The sequence below is a fragment of the Schistocerca nitens genome, chromosome 1, assembly GCF_023898315.1.
Source record: "Schistocerca nitens isolate TAMUIC-IGC-003100 chromosome 1, iqSchNite1.1, whole genome shotgun sequence".
NCBI lineage: Eukaryota > Metazoa > Arthropoda > Insecta > Orthoptera > Acrididae > Schistocerca > Schistocerca nitens.
Genome location: NC_064614.1, coordinates 187,262,031 through 187,285,688, shown reverse-complemented (window position 1 = coordinate 187,285,688; position 23,658 = coordinate 187,262,031). Strand labels below are relative to the sequence as shown.

Genomic DNA, 23,658 nt, shown 5'->3' with positions numbered 1-23,658 from the left:
GGAGTGAACTTAACTTCGGGGCTGGTTCTAGCCCCTAAATAGCTGTCTCCAGCCAATCAGATTTTGGTGTAGTGATACTTCCTGCAGGCCATGGCTCGAGCTCCCCCTGCGGGAAGTAGTGCTCGGAATATCTGTTTCCTTTACCTTGTATGTAAATAGCCGGTGTTTACCATGGTGATTTTGGTACGCCTTGGATATAGACAACCTCGTTCTCTGTGGTGTAATATGGGTTTCCGGCCCTCAGGGGCTACCTTTACAGATCGTACAAAATACACTCCTGGAAATGGAAAAAAGAACACATTGACACCGGTGTGTCAGACCCACCATACTTGCTCCGGACACTGCGAGAGGGCTGTACAAGCAATGATCACACGCACGGCACAGCGGACACACCAGGAACCGCGGTGTTGGCCGTCGAATGGCGCTAGCTGCGCAGCATTTGTGCACCGCCGCCGTCAGTGTCAGCCAGTTTGCCGTGGCATACGGAGCTCCATCGCAGTCTTTAACACTGGTAGCATGCCGCGACAGCGTGGACGTGAACCGTATGTGCAGTTGACGGACTTTGAGCGAGGGCGTATAGTGGGCATGCGGGAGGCCGGGTGGACGTACCGCCGAATTGCTCAACACGTGGGGCGTGAGGTCTCCACAGTACATCGATGTTGTCGCCAGTGGTCGGCGGAAGGTGCACGTGCCCGTCGACCTGGGACCGGACCGCAGCGACGCACGGATGCACGCCAAGACCGTAGGACCCTACGCAGTGCCGTAGGGGACCGCACCGCCACTTCCCAGCAAATTAGGGACACTGTTGCTCCTGGGGTATCGGCGAGGACCATTCGCAACCGTCTCCATGAAGCTGGGCTACGGTCCCGCACACCGTTCGGCCGTCTTCCGCTCACGCCCCAACATCGTGCAGCCCGCCTCCAGTGGTGTCGCGACAGGCGTGAATGGAGGGACGAATGGAGACGTGTCGTCTTCAGCGATGTCGCTTCTGCCTTGGTGCCAATGATGGTCGTATGCGTGTTTGGCGCCGTGCAGGTGAGCGCCACAATCAGGACTGCATACGACCGAGGCACACAGGGCCAACACCCGGCATCATGGTGTGGGCAGCGATCTCCTACACTGGCCGTACACCACTGGTGATCGTCGAGGGGACACTGAATAGTGCACGGTACATCCAAACCGTCATCGAACCCATCGTTCTACCATTCCTAGACCGGCAAGGGAACTTGCTGTTCCAACAGGACAATGCACGTCCGCATGTATCCCGTGCCACCCAACGTGCTCTAGAAGGTGTAAGTCAACTACCCTGGCCAGCAAGATCTCCGGATCTGTCCCCCATTGAGCATGTTTGGGACTGGATGAAGCGTCGTCTCACGCGGTCTGCACGTCCAGCACGAACGCTGGTCCAACTGAGGCGCCAGGTGGAAATGGCATGGCAAGCCGTTCCACAGGACTACATCCAGCATCTCTACGATCGTCTCCATGGGAGAATAGCAGCCTGCATTGCTGCGAAAGGTGGATATACACTGTACTAGTGCCGACATTGTGCATGCTCTGTTGCCTGTGTCTATGTGCCTGTGGTTCTGTCAGGGTGATCATGTGATGTATCTGACCCCAGGAATGTGTCAATAAAGTTTCCCCTTCCTGGGACAATGAATTCACGGTGTTCTTATTTCAATTTCCAGGAGTGTAGATACTCGTTTCAAAGTTTTACTGACCTTCAAAGTAGTCACCAACATTGTGTATAATTCGTTGCCAGCAATGTGGAAGTCGTAAATTTAATAGTCATGGAGGACTGGAATTCTACAGCAGGAAAAGGAAGAGAAGGAAAAGTAGTAGGTGAATATGGACTAGGGGAAAGGAATGAAAGAGGAAACCGCGTGGTAGAATTTTGCACAGAGCATAATTTAATCATTATGAATACTTGGTTTAGGGATCATGAAAGAAAGTTATATACGTGGAAGAGACTTTGAGACACTGGAATGTTTCAGATTGATTATATTGTTTCAAATTGTAAGACATTTCCAGGGGCGGATATGGACTCTGAACACAATTTAGTGGTTATGAACGATCGATTAAAATTAAAGAAATTGCAAAAAGGTTGGAAATAAAGGAGATGGGACCTGGATAAATTGAAACAACCAGAGGTTGTTAGAAATTATTATGTACTCAGGATTTATTGAAATAAATTTATAAAAGGAAACAACACAGAAATGCATTAAATTAAGCATGTGAAAGGGGATTCAAAATCAAAGAGACTAACAAGACGTGCAAAATGTCCAAGCTGGACAAATGTAAGAGGACAAAAGTAATGATGTAGAAGCATGTATCACCAGGGGAAAGACAGATACTGTTTACAGTAAAATTAAAGATGACTTTGGAGATGGAAAACCAGTTTTGGGGAAAGCTGAAAGGTGGAAGGAGTGAGAGGAACTTGTAGGCAATATTATAGTACTACCAGTATCACCCTTAGCTATACACCGTAAGCTGGCTTACGGAATATAGATGGATAGTCTAACGTCGCTTGTACATTGCTTGACAATTGCTAGGGAACAGCTAACACTTGCTAAGGAACAATTGTCTGTTGCTACGGAACAACCGACAATTGCTACGAAACATCAGACCAACGACAGTAAAATGAAATGTAGCGAGCAGTATGTGTTAACTAAAGCGAAGGCTGGGTACGAACGTTTTGTGTGCATTCAACAGTTCTTGCAGTACGGCGTTTGACGAAGGTGGTTGTGGATCCGACTAGCACGACATTCCTTGTGGTACTGCAAGACATCATTTGACTGATTACGATCGTTGAAGAGCAATTGGAAAGCTCGAATCACATCAAAGTGTTACTGCTGTGGCAACAGTAATGGGTATGAGTGAAAACGTGTTGTCTCACGGTTAAAAAGGACCGCTAAAGGTGTAAATGCTATGCGAAAATATGCAAACACCGCTGCATATCTTTGCACGAGCGACCGTTACAGCACAGCGGTATTACAGGGAGATTATTCTGGATCATGTCCTTCCGTTAACGGGAGCGGCAGGACTCGACTTTCTGCTTATGAACGACAATGCCTGCCCACACAGGACCACTGCGGAGTCGGACTCACTGGAAAGCAAAAATGTTGGACTATGGAGTGACCTGCATACCCACTGGACGTAAACCCTATAGAGCATGCCTGGGCTGCTCTTGCAGATGAGTTTAACGCCTCTTCCCCGAACCGTGCACGAAATGAAAAACGCCCTGCGAGAGGATTTGGACAAATCCCTTCCCCCTTCCCCGTGGGACGCTTTGATACACAGCAGGAATAACAGGTGCAAAATGTGCATTAGTGCCCGAGGATGTCATATTCGTTAGTGAGAGTCCGATACCGACCTTTAAGTTGGGAGTCTGACCTGTGTCAGACATGAACGTTATTTATGTCTGTCATCCTCCTTTCCTATGCGGTGAAATCCGTACCATTTGTAACGACCCGTTAGAAAAATTATGAATGACTGTGCTAGTAAACCTTTTATGTTATTTGATTTTCAAACAGCTGAGCAAAACTGAACGTACTCACACATTTCTCTCTTTACTTATTCTGATCATCACTAAACTGACACACAATATTTTTAGCGCAACACAATATGACTTTCAATAATCCCCACAAAAGAATGGCCCTGGCTAACAATAATCTTTACCTTTAATTAATCACTTACCTCACAAAAATCTTCGTTACTCGAACTACTGCAATACAGCGAGCGCCAATACTGCCAGCCAAATAAAAGATTCTAACTACTGAAGGCACTAACTACTGATAGGCACAGTTAGCAAATGAAAGATTTTGATAGAGAACAAACAATGTATTTACCTTAATAGTGTTCGGAAGTCATAATATATATATATATATATATATATATATATATATCTGTTCATGACATCCAGTCTTACAAAATTCCTTTTTCTGACGGACACACGTCCATATCGTCCGCTCTCAAAACTCTGGCACCTCTTTCCCCACATCCACCAATGCTGGCGGCTCATCTCCATCTGCACAACGCTACGCGCTATTCATATCCATCTGCCCATCACTACACAAGCGAATATTCCTACAATGAGTCCAATCAGTCACAGACTGCACACAGCACAGTCAGTGATTTTCATACAGAGCGCTACGTGGCGTTACCAACATAAAAACCTAAACAGCCTACTTACACATTTTTCGATATAAATCTACGACTCAACCTCTATTACGTATGTATTATGTTTTATGTCGTCCATCATTGCCTGTGATTACTCCTGTTAATGTCTGTGTTCTTAAGCAACTGTCAAACAGTGTATGCGATATGTGTAAAGAAGGAATTACAGATTTTTTTTAGCTTAAATAATGTCCAATGTCGGATTGATTCAGTAAGGAATAGTGGTTTCAGATCACATAAAAACGACCATTACATCGGTGAGAGAGAAAACATGAACTGAGGTTTTCTCAATAATATAACTACTCTTGATCCTTTGTCTGTCTGTCTGTCTGTCTCTCTCTCTCTCTCTCGCTCTATGTCATAAAAATGTGAGCACAAAATATTTATTTTAGAATTAAATTGCTTGGTTGAAAATTTTACGACCATGAATTTTCAAAATTATGAGTACACTAATCTCTACTCGCGCTGATAGATTGGACGTGGTTAAAATGAAACATACGTGTTTTGCGTAATAAATATAAATGATAATTATCTCAATGAGATGGCCACAATAGCGGCTGTGCAGTTAATTCTTCTCGCAAAAAATTACCATCTGATCCATTATTGAGCTACTAAAAAATAATAAACAGTCATCATTTAGTTAGCATGATATGGTATTGAAATACAACATATCTGTCTACTAAAAAATATCTTGTCATTTAAGAAGAGACAACAAGTGAAGTACCAAATTGCAGAGATCGGTTATACTCATCGAAACAAAAAGTTAATAAGCGTTATAAAGGGACTACTTGAATCTGATATATATATATATATATATATATATTACGCGTGTTCCTCGCTTGGTGGAAACGTATTATCCCAGTTTGACCAAATATCACTATACATCCAGGACGAATTACACAGCTCAAGACTGAAAAAACCATAGTGATGTTTCAATAGGTATCACATTCAGTCAGTTAATAAGGCAGGTCTCAAAATAATTAACAGAACAATTCACCAGAGAGAAAAAAAGTACAATACTTCCAATATTTCTTTAAATGTTTGAACAGTTCAAGAAATGAAACAATAAAATAGATAATAATGAGAGTTATGATAACTGGAATTAATATAAGGGAAGGTTTATAAACCTATTCGAGGTACGGCGAAACGATTGGTGCCCAGAGACAAAGGTGTATCAAAAGAAATTATATCTAGAAGAAAAGTGAACAAAAGTAACATGCAAAATAATTTGCATAGTGTTTGTGGAGGACGACAATTCCCCATGAACCTAATGCTTCTCCTGTTATTCCACTTTGCAAGAAAATAGAATGACAAAACATAAAAAGCTTATGATATATTGGCTTTCACTCGTAATGCACGTGGTAGTCACCAAATTTATCACCAACAGTATAGAAAAAACGTTGGTTTTTAACCAGGTTAAGTAACAAAGTGGATTTAGATGTTGGTATAAAAGAACGGAACACTTGTAAGGTCTAGAAAAAATTATAAAACGTATCAATGAGTATAAAAAAACTTCTTAACCAGGAGCTCATAGATTCTAAGAAAGCTTTTACCTCAACACTAACAAAAGCTGTCCCAACACTGCTTATGAAACTACTCACTGATGCAACCTATGAAGTATTCTGAAGAACATACACTGGTGAGACAAATCAATATGACTGCCTACTCAATAGTATGATGGTCCACATTTGGAACACTTACAGCTGCGATTCTGCGTAGCATGGATTCGACAAGTTCTGAACGAGAGACAGACAAAGAGAGAGATAGGGATTGTCTTCTATTGGTCTTTAATGTTGGTTACTTATGATGCTAATTGCCTGAAAATTCAAAAGCAATTTCACACGCAAACTCATAATGAGGCTAAAAGTGAATGCCTCCTTATGCAAAGCCAACTACTTTAGATAGCACAGGACAAGTGACTGGTGCCGCAGCGTTTATCGTACAGATGGAGACCGTTTCTGACTCATTGTATTGTCAAGCTAAGAAAAAAGTTCAGTTACCTGATGGGCCATCAGATAAATATGAACATTATGTAAGGTACTTAAATGTGTTAAGGACCACTTAACGTCTGAGGAATATTAAAACCGCCATTGTGGATATATTTCTTAAAAGTCTGTACTCATTTCTTATCTGAGTCATTGCCTATCTGTGGAAAAGTAATCGTAATTGTATGTCCGCATTTTGCATTCGGTAAAATTGCTGTTTTCCAGAAGTCTACATTTGGGCCACAATACCAGTATGTGTATACTTTGTGGCTCACTTGTTTTGTATTTCAGAGACTGAATATATTTACACATCAGTTGAAAATGCGATGAAAAAATGTATTTATGAACAAGAGCAATGAACTCAGTTTTATAATATAAAATTATTAATTTTAAATTTTGGTAGAAAATCAAATTTTAATTTTTACAGGTCAATTCACATTATTACCAATTTCAAATTGTAGTAAACAAATCAAACATTGATTTGCACAGATGGGACAAAAAAATTTTCGTGATCTTCTTTCGACACACCCACACATACTTCGTGATCATAATTAGCACACATTATGCACAGTTTCATGTCCTTGACTTTATTTTCCTTACAAATTGATCAGTAACAACCAATTTGGGTTGGCAGCTTTTTTTTTCCTTCCGTTTGGGCTCTGTACGTTGAGAATCCTTTTACTTACTGATATTGACCGACTAAGCTGCCTTGGTGTTGACCTGTAGAAACAATTGTTTCTCCAAGTGCACCCCACGTGAGTTGATAGCTGGTTTTCCTTTGCTGATTGTTTATTTTTTTCACCCTCATAGATTTGGGGAAGAAGTCAATAAATGAACTTTGACCTAACGACCTTCCTGGAGAATTATGTTTTAATTATAGATGTTTTGTGGACTCATCTTGAGTAATCACATTGGTAGGTTTTTCATCTGAAACACTGCTCACAAATGAAAAGTTGCAGCTATTTCCGGAATCTGTTGAAGAGGTTGAAACTGGCCGACGACGTTTGGAAGGCTGCTTGGTGGCAAGAAGTGCTTGAAGGAACTGAAAACCCTGGCTGTGGGTTGTCTAAATATAGGTTAAGTATAGGGGTCTCTTGGTCTTAACGTTGATCCGTTGGGACGCTAGGTACATGTGCCTCTTTCGGGATGGTTGAAGAGCTGGGGAGTATATACCCATGACTCTGAAGCCAGGGATGGTTGATGGATTGATGGAGTATATACCTGTGGCTCTGAAGCCACTCTTTATATTTTCCATTATTAGAAATCTCCAAGGAAGAAACCATAATATTGTATTCATTTTGAGTTTTTATTAACACTTTTGTTATGTGGCTCACCTGGCTATAGCAGTGTTGGTGATATGGTTTGCGCGGCAAAGCATGAGCCATATCAACACTGGGTATTTTCTACAAACAATGCATCATAACCGCATTAATATTTAATGTACAAAAAATACTCCATTAACAGATTATATTTAACTGAGTGATAAAACATCAGCATTCAAAACAATAAAATATGACAATTAGCTAAGGAAATAGAGGCTACCAACCTGGAGCAATAATAATAGCCATGATTAAGGCTTCGTTTTCCTTTAGCAAATTATAGTCTGTACTAAGGGAAACTTTGTTAGCAAAAATCTCGAAAAGCTGGTGACCATCTTACCTCCAATTTTCACGCAATACCCTAATGAATATTCGGACGGACATACTCGTAGTTAATTTATTTTTTAATTAGAAATGGACAACTTTTCTGTTAAAACAGATTGCGAAAAAGGAAATGTGCTGTGCTGTGCTGCGAAAATTTGCTGTTTCAGTTTCTTCTTTCCAGTCAGTTTTAACCACGATAACAGGGCATTTACATTCTCCCATATACATTATTTTTCCGTTTATATGATTTTAAACAAAAATTGTATACACAGCAGTGTGCTGTTTTGTTTTCTTCCTCAGAGTCGTATTTAACAGAAAACCTGTATATTTGGCTATGATTAGAGTACTACGCAGTCTGAATCGTCTAAGCGGTCTGATAGATCTAAAACTCTTTAACGCCACCCTTCCCCGAATTAAATTATGAGAAATAATGCCACTGAAAGTTACTATCCTCACATTTCCAGCAGCTGAAGAGATCTCGCTCATACGCCGTGTATCAACTACGCAAGCCGATTTTAAACAGCTTCAATTCTCGATCAAAATTCGCCCATAATTTCCCAATTTAAGCACCAACGTCACTCCTCAGTTGGATCACCTGGTATTTGGCTAGTATGGTGTGAGGGTGGAGGGGGGGGGGATAGAGGAGACGTGATGGCGTGCGGTTCCTGAACTACAAACTGCAGCCTACTGTGCTGTGTTAAATTACCAGCCTCTTCGGAGATTCTCTATAGCAGTATTTCGCAACCATTTTTTCTTCACGCACCAAGCTGCCGCGGCACACTGACATACGAGATGGCAACAGTGAGAGGGGGCTAATGTACGAGAGGTTGATTTTTAGTTACATGCCTGTATGCATTGTCCGGTTAATATGCAAATTTTTTAGAATGTGTAAGTTTGTGATTAAAAGGAAAAGAAAAAGTTGAAGAAACAAATAACAGTAACAAAAGTGAGACAAACCGATTCCAAATGAAAGTCTCGTGACAGTACTACGACCTACTGGGACATATTGTAAGTAACAAGAGAATTATTTAAACTTAGAATTTACGTTCAGTAGACCTGAAACTGTCCGTTGCCAGAATGCGTCGTGTATGGAGAAAAATTAAGCTGTGAATCCATTGTCCCTAGTTAACTGATAATACTTTGAATAGCCGATTTATTTCATCAGCAGAAAAGCAATCCTAAAATACATTGATCAACCAGAACGTTATGACCATCGACCAAATATCGATATAAACCCGTCAAGGCGACAGCAGCGTCACCTGGCGAGGAATGACTGCTAGTCAGACACGCGCGATGTATGTAGTATCAGTGGGCGTGCTGTCCGTGTGTAGCACGGGGAAAGTCCGCGATCTATCTGAGTTTGACCGAGGGCAGATTGTGATGGCCTGGAGGCTCGGCAAGAGCATTTCGGAAACTGCACGACTTGTCCAGTGTTCGAGGGGTGCTGTGATGAGTGTCTACAACACTTGGAGAAACCAGGTGAAACCACATTCAGATGTCGTGGGGTTGGGCGGCCACCGCTAATTACACATGTCGGACATTGGAGGCTGGCAGACTGGTAAAGCAGGACAGGCGGCGAACTGTAGCGGAACTAACATCAGACTTTAATGCTGGGCAGAGTATAAGAGTGTCTGAACTCACAGTGCACCGAACACACTCCTAACAATGGAACTTCGCAGCCAACGACCATGCATGCGCCAATGTTAACACCACGACATCGGCTACTACGACTGAAATGGACACGTGACCATCCGCACGGGCAGAACATTGCATGATCTGATGAATCCCGATACCTTCTTCATCGTGCCGGTAGGAGGGGCGAAACCGTTGCCTTCCAGGGGAGCAGCTCCTTGTTACCTGTAGTGCAGGACGGGGAAAAGCTGGCGGCGGTTCCACTACGCTCGGGGGATCATTCTCACGTGGGCGTCCCTGGGTGAGGTGGAGGTCGTGCTAGGCACCATGACGGCCAAGGAGTATCGTGCACTGGTTGCAGACTACACACAGGCCTTCATGACGATTATGTTTCCTGACGACAGTACCATTTTTCAGCAAGGGAATACGCCATATCATGAGGCTAGGGGTGTGATAGAGTGGTTCGAGGAACACAGTGGCGAGTTCCGATTGATGTGCTGGCCCCCAACTCGCTCCCTGTTCGAACACATCTGGGATGTGATTGAACGTGGCGCTGGAGTTCATCCGCCCCCCCCCCCTCCTCCTCCACGGAATTTACGGGAATTAGGTGAGTTGTGTGTGCAGATGTGGTGCCAGCTCCCCCTAGCGACCTACCAAGGCCTCACTGCTTCCATGCCAGGACGCGTTGTCGCTGTTATGAGTGCCAATGGTGGACATATCGGCTATTAGGTAGGTGGTCACAATCTTCTGGCTGACCAATGTGTGGTTCAGAGAGCAACTGTTTCTCAAAAACCACTTGTTGCATGTTATCAAGTTGCCGAAATAGTTCCAAAGAAACGCAACCCCATACTGTTTGCAGGTGACTTAATTTTTCCGGCATGTAAGAAATGGTAAAATCAGTTTTAGGACATATCTTTGGTTCCATTGTCGAACGATACTGTTTCCCAGCGAACTGATGACATGTTTTCAGAAAGTCAGTGCAGCCTCCATGAAAAGTTAAGTGACAGTCGTATATTTTCAATACTGCTCTATGAGTCAACTGATGTAAGTAAGAAATGTAAATTACTGAGTTACATAAGATTTGTTCATTAAATAAATATCTGAAGACGTAGGGTGTAAGTGCTGCTCCGAGATAAAGAGGGTAGCACAGGAGAGGAATTCGTGGCGGACTGCTTCACACCAATCAGAACACTGATAACTCAAAGAAAAAAAACATTCTTTGTTGACGGAGATTCGATTATAGAACAATTTATTTTGTGTGCTAAACTGCCCTCACAGATGTGTATAATTCTATATCCAGCACCTTGGACCAGAACAGATTGTCGTAAAAAATTACCTCAATGAAAATATGCAAGGAAAAGAGGAAATGTGCTGACGTCAAGTGATAAACTCATCGGGTTCTTAAAAAAATCAGAATGTGAAAATAGCATGTGAAAATGAAAAATCTTAGGATGTTACCACTTACTTTCGAGGTAGATCCCCATGGTGACATAACCTTCGAACTCATTTTAAATCACATGGCAAAATGCGACCTTTCTCTGAAGGGAGAAGAGCAGCTAGCAGAACTTCAGCCGGGTTGAACACTTCAACTGAAATTTGGTGAACTACCACCTATCAAGTTTTGAATGTTAGCGAGTTGGAAATTTCGTCACTACCCATTATAAAAAAAAAAAAAAAACAAGAAGTGAGAGGAACTTCTCTCTGTTAAGCAGGAAATGTGTGTGCATTTGTGTTCCGTTCCACCACAAATTGTACTTTTGTGTAGCAAGCGACAGGCTCAAGTTTCTCGTTGATAACTCAAATTCCCAAGGCATAAATCAATAAATAATTTATAAATAAGTTTGAGTTCTGGAGTATTACTGTATATTCTGTTGTTCGTTTTTAAAGATAAATATTCAGTGAAATTAATTCAATTATTTTTATCAGCAATATCATAAACGCTCAGAAGTATTCCAACATATGTAGCTAATTTCACGGCTCGGTATTATGTCGCGGCACACCAGCTGAGAACCAATGTTGCACAGAGTGGTCGTGGAACTGTGACGCTAAACCGTTCGTTGGATCGGGGCGCTAAAGCTACCATCTGGTGCTAGACTTTGTGTCCGCACCGGGTTTCACTCCCTCAGATGTCGCTTATACTGAGCGAGGTAGTGCAGTGGTAAGACAATGGATTCGAAATCGGAGGACCGAGGTTCAAATCCGCGTCCGGCAAGCTAAGTTAAGATTTTGCATCGTTTCTGTAAAGTGGTTCAGGCAAATTCCGTAATGGTTTCTTTGAGAAGAACATGTCGTGCCGTTCCCCATCCGCCCCAATGTAAGCTTCGTTTCATCTCTGATGAGTTTTGATAGACGGGACGTTAAAAATTTTCCTTCCTTCTTTCCTTCCTACCTTCCTCCGTCATTGTCATCAACAATAAAATATGACTCTATATTCTGTTGCAATTGTTTATTCTGCGAATACATTTAAGAACACCGCACACAGCCGGCCAAGTAGCACCAGGTCGTCAGACATACTTCATGTAATGAGACACACATTATTACATCTACATATACTTCTACATAGATGGTCCGCAAATGATAATGATCTGCAAACAACCGTACGACACATGGCGGAGGGTACCCTGTACCACTGCTTGTCGTTTCCCTTCTTGTTCTACATCTACATCTACATCTACATCTACATCCATACTCCGCAAGTCACCTGACGGTGTGTGGCGGAGGGTACCCTGAGTACCTCTATCGGTTCTCCCTTCTATTCCAGTCTCGTATCGTTCGTGGAAAGAAGGATTGTCGGTATGCTTCTGTGTGGGCTCTAATCTCTCTGATTTTATCCTCATGGTCTCTTCGCGAGATATACGTAGGAGGGAGCAATATACTGCTTGACTCTTCGGTGAAGGTATGTTCGCGAAACTTTAACAAAAGCCCGTACCGAGCTACTGAGCGTCTCTCCTGCAGAGTCTTCCACTGGAGTTTACCTATCATCTCCGTAACGCTTTCGCGATTACTAAATGATCCTGTAACGAAGCGCGCTGCTCTCCGTTGGATCTTCTCTATCTCTTCTATCAACCCTATCTGGTACGGATCCCACACTGCTGAGCAGTATTCAAGCAGTGGGCGAACAAGCGTACTGTAACCTACTTCCTTTGTTTTCGGATTGCATTTCCTTAGGATTCTTCCAATGAATCTCAGTCTGGCATCTGCTTTACCGACGATCAACTTTATATGATCATTCCATTTTAAATCACTCCTAATGCGTACTCCCAGATAATTTATGGAATTAACTGCTTCCAGTTGCTGACCTGCTATTTTGTAGCTAAATGATAAGGGATCTATCTTTCTATGTATTAGCAGCATATTACACTTGTCTACATTGAGATTCAATTGCCATTCCCTGCACCATGCGTCAATTCGCTGCAGATCCTCCTGCATTTCAGTACAATTTTCCATTGTTACAACCTCTCGATACACCACAGCATCATCTGCAAAAAGCCTCAGTGAACTTCCGATGTCATCCACAAGGTCATTTATGTATATTGTGAATAGTAACGCTCCTATGTCACTACCCTGCGGCACACCTGAAATCACTCTTACTTCGGAAGACTTCTCTCCATTGAGAATGACATGCCGCGTTCTACTCGCAAACAGAGCGAAGGAAAAAAGACTATCTACGTGCCTCCGTATGAGACCTAATTTCTCGTATCTTATTTTCGTGGGCCGCAGGCGCAATGTATGTTGGCGGCAGTAAAGTCGTTCAGTAGTCAGCTTTTAATGCTGATTCTTTAAATTTTATCAACAGTGTTTCTCGAAAAGAACGTCGCCTTCCCTCCAGGAATTCCCATTTGAGTTCCAGAAGCATCGCCGAACGCTTTCGTACTGTTCGAACCTACCGGTAACAAATCTAGCAGCCCGCCTCTGATTGCGTCTATGACTTCCTTCAGTCCGACCTGGTACTGATCCCAAACACTCGAGCAGCGCTCAAGAATAGGTCGCACCAGCTTCCTATATGCGATCTCCTTTACAGGTGAACCACTCGTTCCTAAAATTCTCCCAATAAACTGAAGACGATCATTCGCCTTACCTACGACAGTTCTCAAACGCTCGTTCTACCTCTTATCGCTTTGCAGCGTTACGCCCAGATATTTAAATGACTTAACTTTGTCAAGCGGGACACTAGTAATACTGTATCCGAACATTACAGGTTTGATCTTCCTACTCATCTGCGTTAACTTACATTTTTCCGCATTCACCGTTCGCTGCCATTCATCACACTAACTGGGAATTATTGTCTAAGTTGTCTTCTAGCTTCCTACAGTCACTCAACGTCTACACCCTACCGTGCACCATAGTATCACCACCAAACAACGGCAGATTGCTGTTCACACTATCCGCCAAATCATTTATGTATATAGGGAACAACACCCGGTCCTATCACACTTCCCCGGGGTGGATAGCCTTGTCTCTGATGAACACTCGCCGTCGAGGACAACGTACTGGGTTCTATTTCTTAAGAAGTCTTAGAGCCACTCATACATCTTTGAAACTATTCCATATGCTCGTACCTTTGTCAACAGTCTGCAATGGACACTGTGTCAAATGCTTTCCAGAAATCTAGAAATATGGAATCTGCCTGTTGTCCTTCATCCATACTTCGCAGTATAAAGCGTGAGAAAAGGTCGAGCTGAGTTTCGCACTAGCGATTCTTTCTAAAACCATGCTGATTCGTGGACATAAGCTTCTCAGTCTCAAGGAAGTTTATTGTATTCGAACTTAAAATATGTTGAAGAATTCTGCAACAAACCGAAGTTAGGGACATTGGTGTGTAATTTTGCGAGTCCGTTCTTTGTCCTTATTACATACAGGAGTCACCAGCGCTTTTTTCCAGTCACTTGGGACTTTGTGATGGGCGAGAGATTTACGATAAAAGCAAGCTAGGTAAGGGGCCAATGCCGTAGAGTACTCTTTGTAAAATCGAACTGGGATTCCATCCGGACTGGCGACTTATTTGCTTTCAAATCCTCCAGTTGCTTCTCTATGCCACGTATGCTTATTACTGTGTCGTCTATACTGCATTCTGTCCGATGGTCAAATGAAGGAACGTTTGTACGATTCTCCTGGGTGAACGATTTCTTTAAAGTGAAATTTAAAACTTCGACTTTGGTTTGCCATCTTCAACTGCCACACCGGGCTAGTCAGCAAGGGACTGAATGTATGCCTTAGGCCTGATTACTGACTTTACGTAGGACGAGAATTTCCTCGGGTTCTCTGCCAGATCTTTTGCTAGTGTGTGACGGTGGTAGCTGCATGCTTCGCGCGTAAATCTTTTCACAGACGCACGAATCTCTACTAACCTTCGCTTGTCCTCATTTATGCGTTCCCGTTTGAACCGAGAGTGCAACAGCCTCTGCTTCCTCAGCATTCGCCAAATTCCGTTATTAAGCCATGGTGGGATTTTTCCACCATTTATCCACTTACTAAGCAGATAACTCTCCAGACACGATTTACAATCCTCTTAAACTTTGCCCATAGTTCCTCTACACCCATCTTATTGGAACTAAGTGATGCCAATTCACTGTCTAAGTGACATGTTAATAACTACTTACCTGCTCTATCTAGCAGAAACACTCTCCTGGCCTTCGTGACTGATTTATTAACTTTCGTAATCACAGTTGCTATAATGATATCATGATCGCTAATCCCCTTTTTTATACTGACATTGTCGATAAGGTCCGTCCTATTTGTAGCTACGAGGTCTGAGATATTTCTATTGCATGTGGGCTGCCGAGCTAGCTGCTCAAGACAATTTTTAGGAAACATGTTCAAAAGTATTTTGCAGGACTGTCTGTCTGTACCCCATGCAATGAGTCCGTTGACATCCATGTCTATTACTCGGCAGGTTAAAGTCGCCTCCAACTAGTATTGGATGATCTGGGTATTTACGAGATATTGACCATAGAGTTTCTTTGAATGACTCTAGACAGTCGCATCAGAATCGAGTGGCCAGTAAAAACATCCAACAATTAATTTGGTTTCACCTATATCTACTATATGCGACCAGATGACTACTGCCGCACTCAACTTCGACCTCACTAGAGACAATGAATACGGCTCGTAGATTGTTCTTTTTATCTTTTCTTTTTGTTTCGAAGACATTCGCATCAGGAACCGTGTCGGTTAAGAGTAAAGATATCAAGAATTGCTGAAAGATTGCACGTACATCCAATCCATTCTTTCACATCCAAAATTAGGAAACCTTAAAGACTTTTAGATTTTTCGAACCAAAAATCCAGAACAATAAAACCATCTTGTCCTACGTTCACCTTCCGTGTGTTGAGTATGACCATACGCGGTAAGCCACTGTAGTAATTTCCAAATTGTTTACGGACGTGTGGTGTTGATATTCTCATTAACAGCTGTATGCGTTACTGGTGAATTAATTTTATAGCGTGATGCAAAGGAGGTGAAAAAATAGAAGTAGCACTGAGAAATAACAACAGCTATATGAGTTATTGGGGAATTAATTTTATAGCGTGATGCAAAGGAGGTGAAAAAATGAAAGTAGCACTGAGAAATAACAACAGTACTTCCACGTCGAATCTGGCCTTCAGACGAAACTGGTCTCAGTTTGTCGAACAACGGTTCCACCGCTCGAATGTTGGCCTGACACCCTTCGATGCATCTCCCGCCTCTGAACGACACGTCGAGGAAGTTGTGGTAAAATGTCACTGACTGAACGACTGAGGAATTTGCTGGCCGAGATACAGGTTGGACAGGGACGGCTGGTTACCTGTTTCCGCCAACGCAACTGCGAATTAACTTCGTTCCACCCTGACAGCTCACAACAGTAAACTGTTCGACCAGAATGTTTTCCGGTCAATGTCACGCAGTGTGGGTGTTGCAGCTGTGTGCCGGGGCTTTACCAACAACTAATTTCACAGTTGCAAATGAACTGGAATCATTTTTTAACTCCAGTGACACACTTCCAACAGTTAAAAATTTTAAGCAACTGGGATCAGTTATGAAAGAAGAGATCGGTTCAACTGAAGCACACATAACTAATAGAATAACCCCTAATTGGAATAACTGGCGTGTAACTTTAGGGGGTCTGTGCGATGTAAAAACGCCCATAAAAATCAAAAGCAGAATGTAGAAAATGGCTGGACCGACGCAACAGTATGTTACTGAAATCTTGTGCATTAAAACAGACACACGAACAGGAAATCATTGCAACGGAAATGCTACGATGAACTAGAGGAGTAACATTAAAAGAAAGTGCCCAATCAGTTTTAAAGCCGTGTCGATAAATGAAAAACTCTCACAATCAAAACGAAGACATGCTGACGTGCCACGAAAAAGTGCTTTCCCACAGCTACAGAGACGAGAGGAAGAGGAAAATTTCAAACTAGCGTGTTGACTAATGTCCAAAGTGATATGAAGAAATTAAGCCCTAGTAAATATCATGGCTACCACCGGGACAGATGGCGCCGCTGAATTAGGATCGCCATCACTAACAGGAAAAGACGAGATGAAGATAGAGTGACTAAATGGTTCAAATGGCTCTGAGCACTATGCGACTTAACTTCTGAGGTCATCAGTCGCCTAGAACTTAGAACTAATTAAACCTAACTAACCTAAGGACATCACACACATCCATGCCCGAGGCAGGATTCGAACCTGCGAACGTAGCGGTCGCTCGGTTCCAGACTGTAGCGCCTAGAACCGCACGCCACTCCGGCCGGCATAGAGTGACTACATTCATTCTGTTTAGTGCAATATTCAGAAACAGTAATGTGTTTTACGTGAACAACAAATTCCAGAAAGTAATTCTGACAATTGCGGTAAAAGATGTGCAAATTCCACTCCCGCTTCGTCTTTCCCACTTTATTAAAGGACAATTCGTCTCCTTACAGTAGTAAAGGTGACTGGCATTTGTATATCTTTTTTCTGTGGCTTTTTTCCTCAAATGTGGCAGTAAAACTTTTTTCGGTGACAACATGTTTGATTATTTTCAAATATCTGACACAAACCGACGGTACCTCACACATCACGCATTCTGAACTAAAACAGGTCATACATTAACGGAAAAAAAATTCGCAGCACCAATAAGGAGTTGTGCGACACATACGGAAGTTGGTAGGCAAACGTTTCTACATCTGATACATGATATGTGTTCCAGTTTCGAGCCTGTCGCAGATGAGTGACGCTAGTAGCGCCACTAAGAGGATGCAAATCAGGTTTGCTTTAAACACACACTGTAACGGCCGTCAGCGTTAGTTGACTTTGACTTAGGACGTTGTGAGTTGATGTTGGTCAAGAATGCCTTTAAAGCAACAAAGATGCTATTATGAGCATCTCACTGACAAGGGAACCTCCCCATCGAACACCCTCAGATTTAGTTATAAGTTGGCACACTGGATAGGCCTTGAAAAACTGAACACAGATCAATCGAGAAAACAGGAAGAATTTGTGTGGAACTATGAAAAAAATAAGCAAAATATACAAACTGAGTAGTCCATGCGCAAGATAAGCAACTTCATGTACAGCGTAGACTCAGGAGCGCCGTGGTCCCGTGCTTAGCGTGAGCAGCTGCGGAACGAGACCCCTCAAGTGAAAAATTTACTTCTTTTTTTTCGCAAAGTTATGATCTGTCCGTTCGTTCATTGACGTCTCTGTTCACTGTAATAAGTTTAGTGTCTGTCTTTAGCGACCGCACCGCAAAACCGTGCGATTAGTGGACGAAAGGACGTGCCTCTCCAATGGGAACCGATAACATTTGATACCAAGGTCATAAGTCAACCGATTCCTCCACAGGAAAACACGTCTGATATATTCTATACGACACTGCTGACGGCATGTGCATCACATAATTGTCTGAAAATAAAAAATTAAAATATTCATTCGAGGGGGGATTAGAACCAAGCACCTTTCGTTCTGCAGCTGCCCACGCTAACCACGAGACCACGGCGCTCCTGTATATAAGTCGTCCTTGATGTTGCTTATGTTGCACATGGACTACTCAGTTTGTATATTTTGCTTATTTTTTTCATAGTTCCACACAACTTCTTCCTGTTTTCTAGATTGGTCTGTGTTCAGTTTTTCAAGGCCTGTCCACTGTGCCAACTTATAACTAAATCTGAGGGGGGTGCGATGGGGAGGTTCCCTTGTGAGTTTGAAAGAGGTCGTGTAGCAGAGCTACAAGAAGCTGGATGTTCCTTCTGCGATACTGCAGAAAGATTTGGCAGAAGTGTAGCCAATGTACGTGATTGCTGGGAGCGGTGGTAACGAGATTGTACGGCCGCAACAAGACCAAGTTCCGTACGGCCACGTCGCACTACAGAGACGAAGACCGTCCTGTGGCTCTGGCACAATTTGAGCAGCAGTTTGTACTATAGTGACACAAGGAACTGTTGCAAATCGGCTGCTTCAAGGCGAGCTCCGTGCCAGACGCCCTGTAACGTGCATTCCACTGACCCCAAACCACCGCCATTTGCGACTTCTGTGGTACGAAGCGAGAGCTCATTCTAGAGCGGCATCGACGTCTGTTACGTTTTCCGATGAAACCTGCTTCTGCCTCGGTGCCAGTGATAGTCTTTTGTTGGGTAGAAGGAGGCCAGTTGAGTGCCTGCAACCACCTTGTCTGCATGCTAGACACTCTGGACCTACATATGGTATTATGGAATGAGGTGCGATTTCGTTTGACAGCGGGAGCAACCTCGTGGTTATCCTACGCAACCTGACTGCAAATCTGTACATCAGTCTTGTGACTGGATCTGTTGTGCTACCATTCACGAGCAGCATTCCAGGAGCTGTCTTCCAACAGGATAACTCTCGCCCAGTTACTGCTGTTGTACCCCAATATGCTGTACAGAATGTCGACATGTTGCCTTGGCCTGCTTCATCATTACTCCAATATTCTCTACAGAATGTCGACATGATGCCTTGCGTGCTTGATCATTAGATCTGTTTCAAACCTAGCGCATATGGGACATCATCAGATGACAACTCTAGCGTCATCCGCAAACCATCCCTGTATTGACCCACCAAGTGCAACAGGCATTGAACTCCACCCGCTAGTAGACATCCGGCCCCTACACAACACAGTGCTTGCATGTTTGCGTACTTGCATTAAGAATTCAGGCGATTACACCGGTTATTCACGTTTGCAATGACTTATCTCGTGCTTACATTAACCTGTGAACTTGCAATGTTAATCACTTAACTATGTTATACAGACTAATGTACTTCCAAAACTTCTTTACATTAATAATTTTTTGGTGCTGCAATTTTTTTTCCATCACTGTAGAAAAGCAAAGTAACTAGGTTTCAATACATCAAATTTTTTTAACTGCATAATCTGTTTCACCACTCCACTGACATTCTCATATACGTTACTGCCACCGTGTACATGTGTTTACTGATAATTGCTGCACTTGTAATTAATTGTCTATGAAACAACTTTCCACGATTTTAGCCACTATGACAGGAAGTGACTCGGTAAGCAAAAATTATTAAAATTATGTATAATATGTTTAACTTACATGCAAAAGAATTCAGGAAATTGTAGATAATGGTGTGGCATAAGATCTTTGAAAGGATTAGTGAAACACTTTATGTAACCAAGATAAAACTTGTACGTCCATTTTAGATAACAGTAAAATTCATCGAGACGTTAACTCAATTTAACGATATGTAAAAACAACTTAGCTTCGGCTGTACAGATAATCCGAGTGGCAGAGCGGGTCCCAGGAAGAGGTTTTTCTGTTTTCAGAATAATTTCAGTGAATATGAATCACTTGCTACAGACATAACAGGTGGTATAACATTTCCACTGAGGGTATTGAATATGAAGGAATTTGTGAACGATGTCAGCTTTTTATTGATCAAACACGTATTGTAGAAATATGCTTATTCAGTATCCTCCAAAGCAGAGGCACATAGTGGTAATGTGAAACATAACTCATGTGGAACAGTAGACTGACTGTAGTCTAGGAGAAAGGTCTCATCATTTCTGACTGCAGAGAATATGTTTTTGTGATACAGTATCATATGTTTTATTCTGACCTGTTACCTTACATCTCTAAACTCCTTCGACGTCTTCTGTCATATCCGATTCAAAAATCAAAACGGTACGCCACGATTTTGTGAAATGAGAGGTAAACGTCGTTTGCAGAAATTACGTGTTAATTCTTTTTCTCAGATGTAATCAGATGGCGTCATGGTTTTACTCATGCTGTTACCAGATTACAACCCTCTTGAGGTCCAATGTTATGAGATGTCCTGTGCTGCAATACTGGATCTAAAGATGACTATACTCTACAGTTGTTGGGATAAACTCTATCATTGTCTTCTGAATGAGCGAAAAATAATAGGATTGGTCGTACTGTCTTCTGTGCTGCTTCATTATCAGATTAACACCTTTCTTTCAAATTTCTTTCAATAAATGTCGAAGCCTTTAGTAGTAATGCAATGACGACTCTGGGTACAAACAGAACATCGACATTTGGGTTGGCTACATATGGGGGCAGGTGCAAATGCATGACACTAACATGCCACACCCCTCACTTTATCCAGGTCTCCCCCTACCTGCTCCTCCCTTCTCACCCTCCTCTCCTCTCCTAAAGCATGTACCTCCCCTGTCGTCACCCTCCTTTTCCACTACTCTCCCCTTTCCTCGAATCAGAGTCCAGTTTTGTACTGGCCATTAAAACGAAACGGCTAGAGTCCGTATATTTCTATAGTCGCCATCTGGTCAACGTTGGCAGAACCAGATAGCTTCATTAACTTTTGCACAACAGAAGCATACCTTTTGTCAGCATTCACAGAACAAACCTAGTTTTGTCATCATTTTTAGACACCATACCCATCATCATTCATAGAACCCACACTGTTTCATCAGCAAAACATACACACACACACAAATTTTACTCTTTACCGACTATTAAGACGGCTCAGCCAACCAGTCTGTAGGCTAGAGTTGGCCATCTTGTTCTCTACCGCACTTGGTTCTTAAAACAGGACTGTGGACTCGCAAATTAAGAATCAGTATGTTATTTCCATGTCTAAATTGTCTGTATATTTGTTCTGTAACAGTTCAAAATATATTTGGTTAAAACAATATGCTAAGAAGTCATGGTAGTAGTAGTTTACAGATTCTCCTAGCCCTACTTGAGACTACGTTGCTTGTGGTACAAAAACGAACTTTCATCACCTGGACAAGCAACATTTTAATGTGAAAAGAAGATAATGTATCATGTTATACACTAGAAAAATATAATGGATGTTATTGAATGGCTAATTTAGCTATTACTTTTTACGAGGTCTACTTGATATTGTGCTCCACTGGTGTACAAAAGTGAACGTTTGAGGAAGGCTGCAACATTTACCGATTGGAACTATGGTGCAAAGCCTTTCTAAAATGTTTCAGGACTGTATTCTAATAATCAGCTACTGAATAATACCAATATTCTATAGCATGTTTATCCATTGGCGTCACACTTTCTGAAGCTCTAGCACAAAGAAGCATAATAAAAATAATGTGTATTGTAGAGAAATTTAATATGGTGTATCATTAAAACTGCATAATTTCGTAATATACAAGTGTGACTATGAAAAGCACCAAGTACGATATGACAGCTTTCTAAACACTTAGATAAATTTGGCGAGTCCGCAGTTTACTTCTGTCAAAGATAACGATGGGCAACGTTCCGCACAGAGGAAAGTTCAATCTCTGATCGCTAACGTAAATTTGATCTTTGCACGAAAATAAAACAGAACTTATAATTGCCGATATTATTTATCACAATACGTAAAGATTTCTTCTGTGGAAGCACAAAAGGCATATGGCTCACTTACTGGCACTGCTTATCTAACTTACTAATTAAGACACAGTTGGCGATGACTGAATGACTTGTGTTATCACACAGTATACTGAACAGTAATTTTAACGTGTGAAATCAATACACTTTGTGCTACCCACTTTCGACTACTTTTCAGTGTCTTTTTCCTGCCCACTTACAGCTACTTTTGAACGTCGCCATCGAAAAGACCTACGCAAGTAGATTATCGTAAGTAGGAGACTATATTAGGATTTTTGGCAATAAAACAAGTAAGAAATATACTTTTGGCAGTATAAAAAGAATACAAATACGCTTATACAAAATCTGTATTAATTGTTGGATACTCATGCACAGAGAAAAACACGATCTTTTTTTTGTTTGATGAAGTTTTAATAACATGTAGCTTAATTTCTTACTTGTAATTTAAATCTACATCCGAATCATCCAACTGTTTTTTCAACCAGTATTTCTGTAATACAAAGAAGGAATCTTTCCGAATTCTAGTACATGCCTAACTTTTCCTGTAAATTATCAGTCGCTGGCCTTTAATGATTAGCTCCATTCCTTCTTGCAGCTCTTCCAGTTGAGAGGATGAGGGAATCTGAATTATCTGAATTATGCCTTCCATTTCCTGCAGCTATTGCTAAAGTATTCCACGCATCCTTAGGTGTGTAAAGAAAACTTATGTTATAGTGACACATTCCACATCATTACGATATGGCGTGATCATGATATATGGAACAAGCACTAATGTAATGTACATTGGCAACTCTTTTCCACAATCTTGCGGGATTTACGTACAGAATTTTAAGTTTACAGTGTAGAAAATGAATGAGATCAAATGTAGTTATTCCATCTGTTTTAAACTCTGCAAACAGATTTTTGTTGCTAGAGGCACAATTCCCAGTCTACCAAATCTAGATACACTATAACCACCCTTTCGAAGCAGATTCTTGTGGGAATCGAGGTTTACAGACAGAGTTATTACGTATCCATTAATATAAAACCAGCCTCGAATCCATTATTTTCTTCTAGTACTCCAATTTATGACCACTTTCCATTCCTGTTTTCAGTAAATGCTGATATCTTGTATTCTCCACTTGTATCTAGATTTTTCCATAAACATAACAGGAGACGTAAAAGCCTCAAGGCAGGTTGTGAATCGTGCGGGGATAGCTTGTTTGAATAGGTTTTGGTCCTGCGTTAGGTGTTCATCTCTATGGAAGATCAATGTCTGTGTCGATCGTATGTTTAACCACCTATTCACATACGAAACACTCCGTTAGACGATAAGATACAACTTAGAACAGTTTAAAAAACTGCTTTTGTGGAACAACACACACACAGTGTCTTCTTCTAAACACTATGACCTTCTATTACAGGAACACACTC

General features: G+C 41.9%; 1 protein-coding gene across 1 annotated transcript in view; it reads left to right on the top strand.

Annotated features, from left to right (window-relative positions):
• Positions 1-23,658, top strand: part of LOC126245060 (mucin-5AC) — a 465,061-nt gene that overhangs the window by 238,851 nt on the left and 202,552 nt on the right. The gene's annotated exons all lie outside the window — the stretch shown is intronic.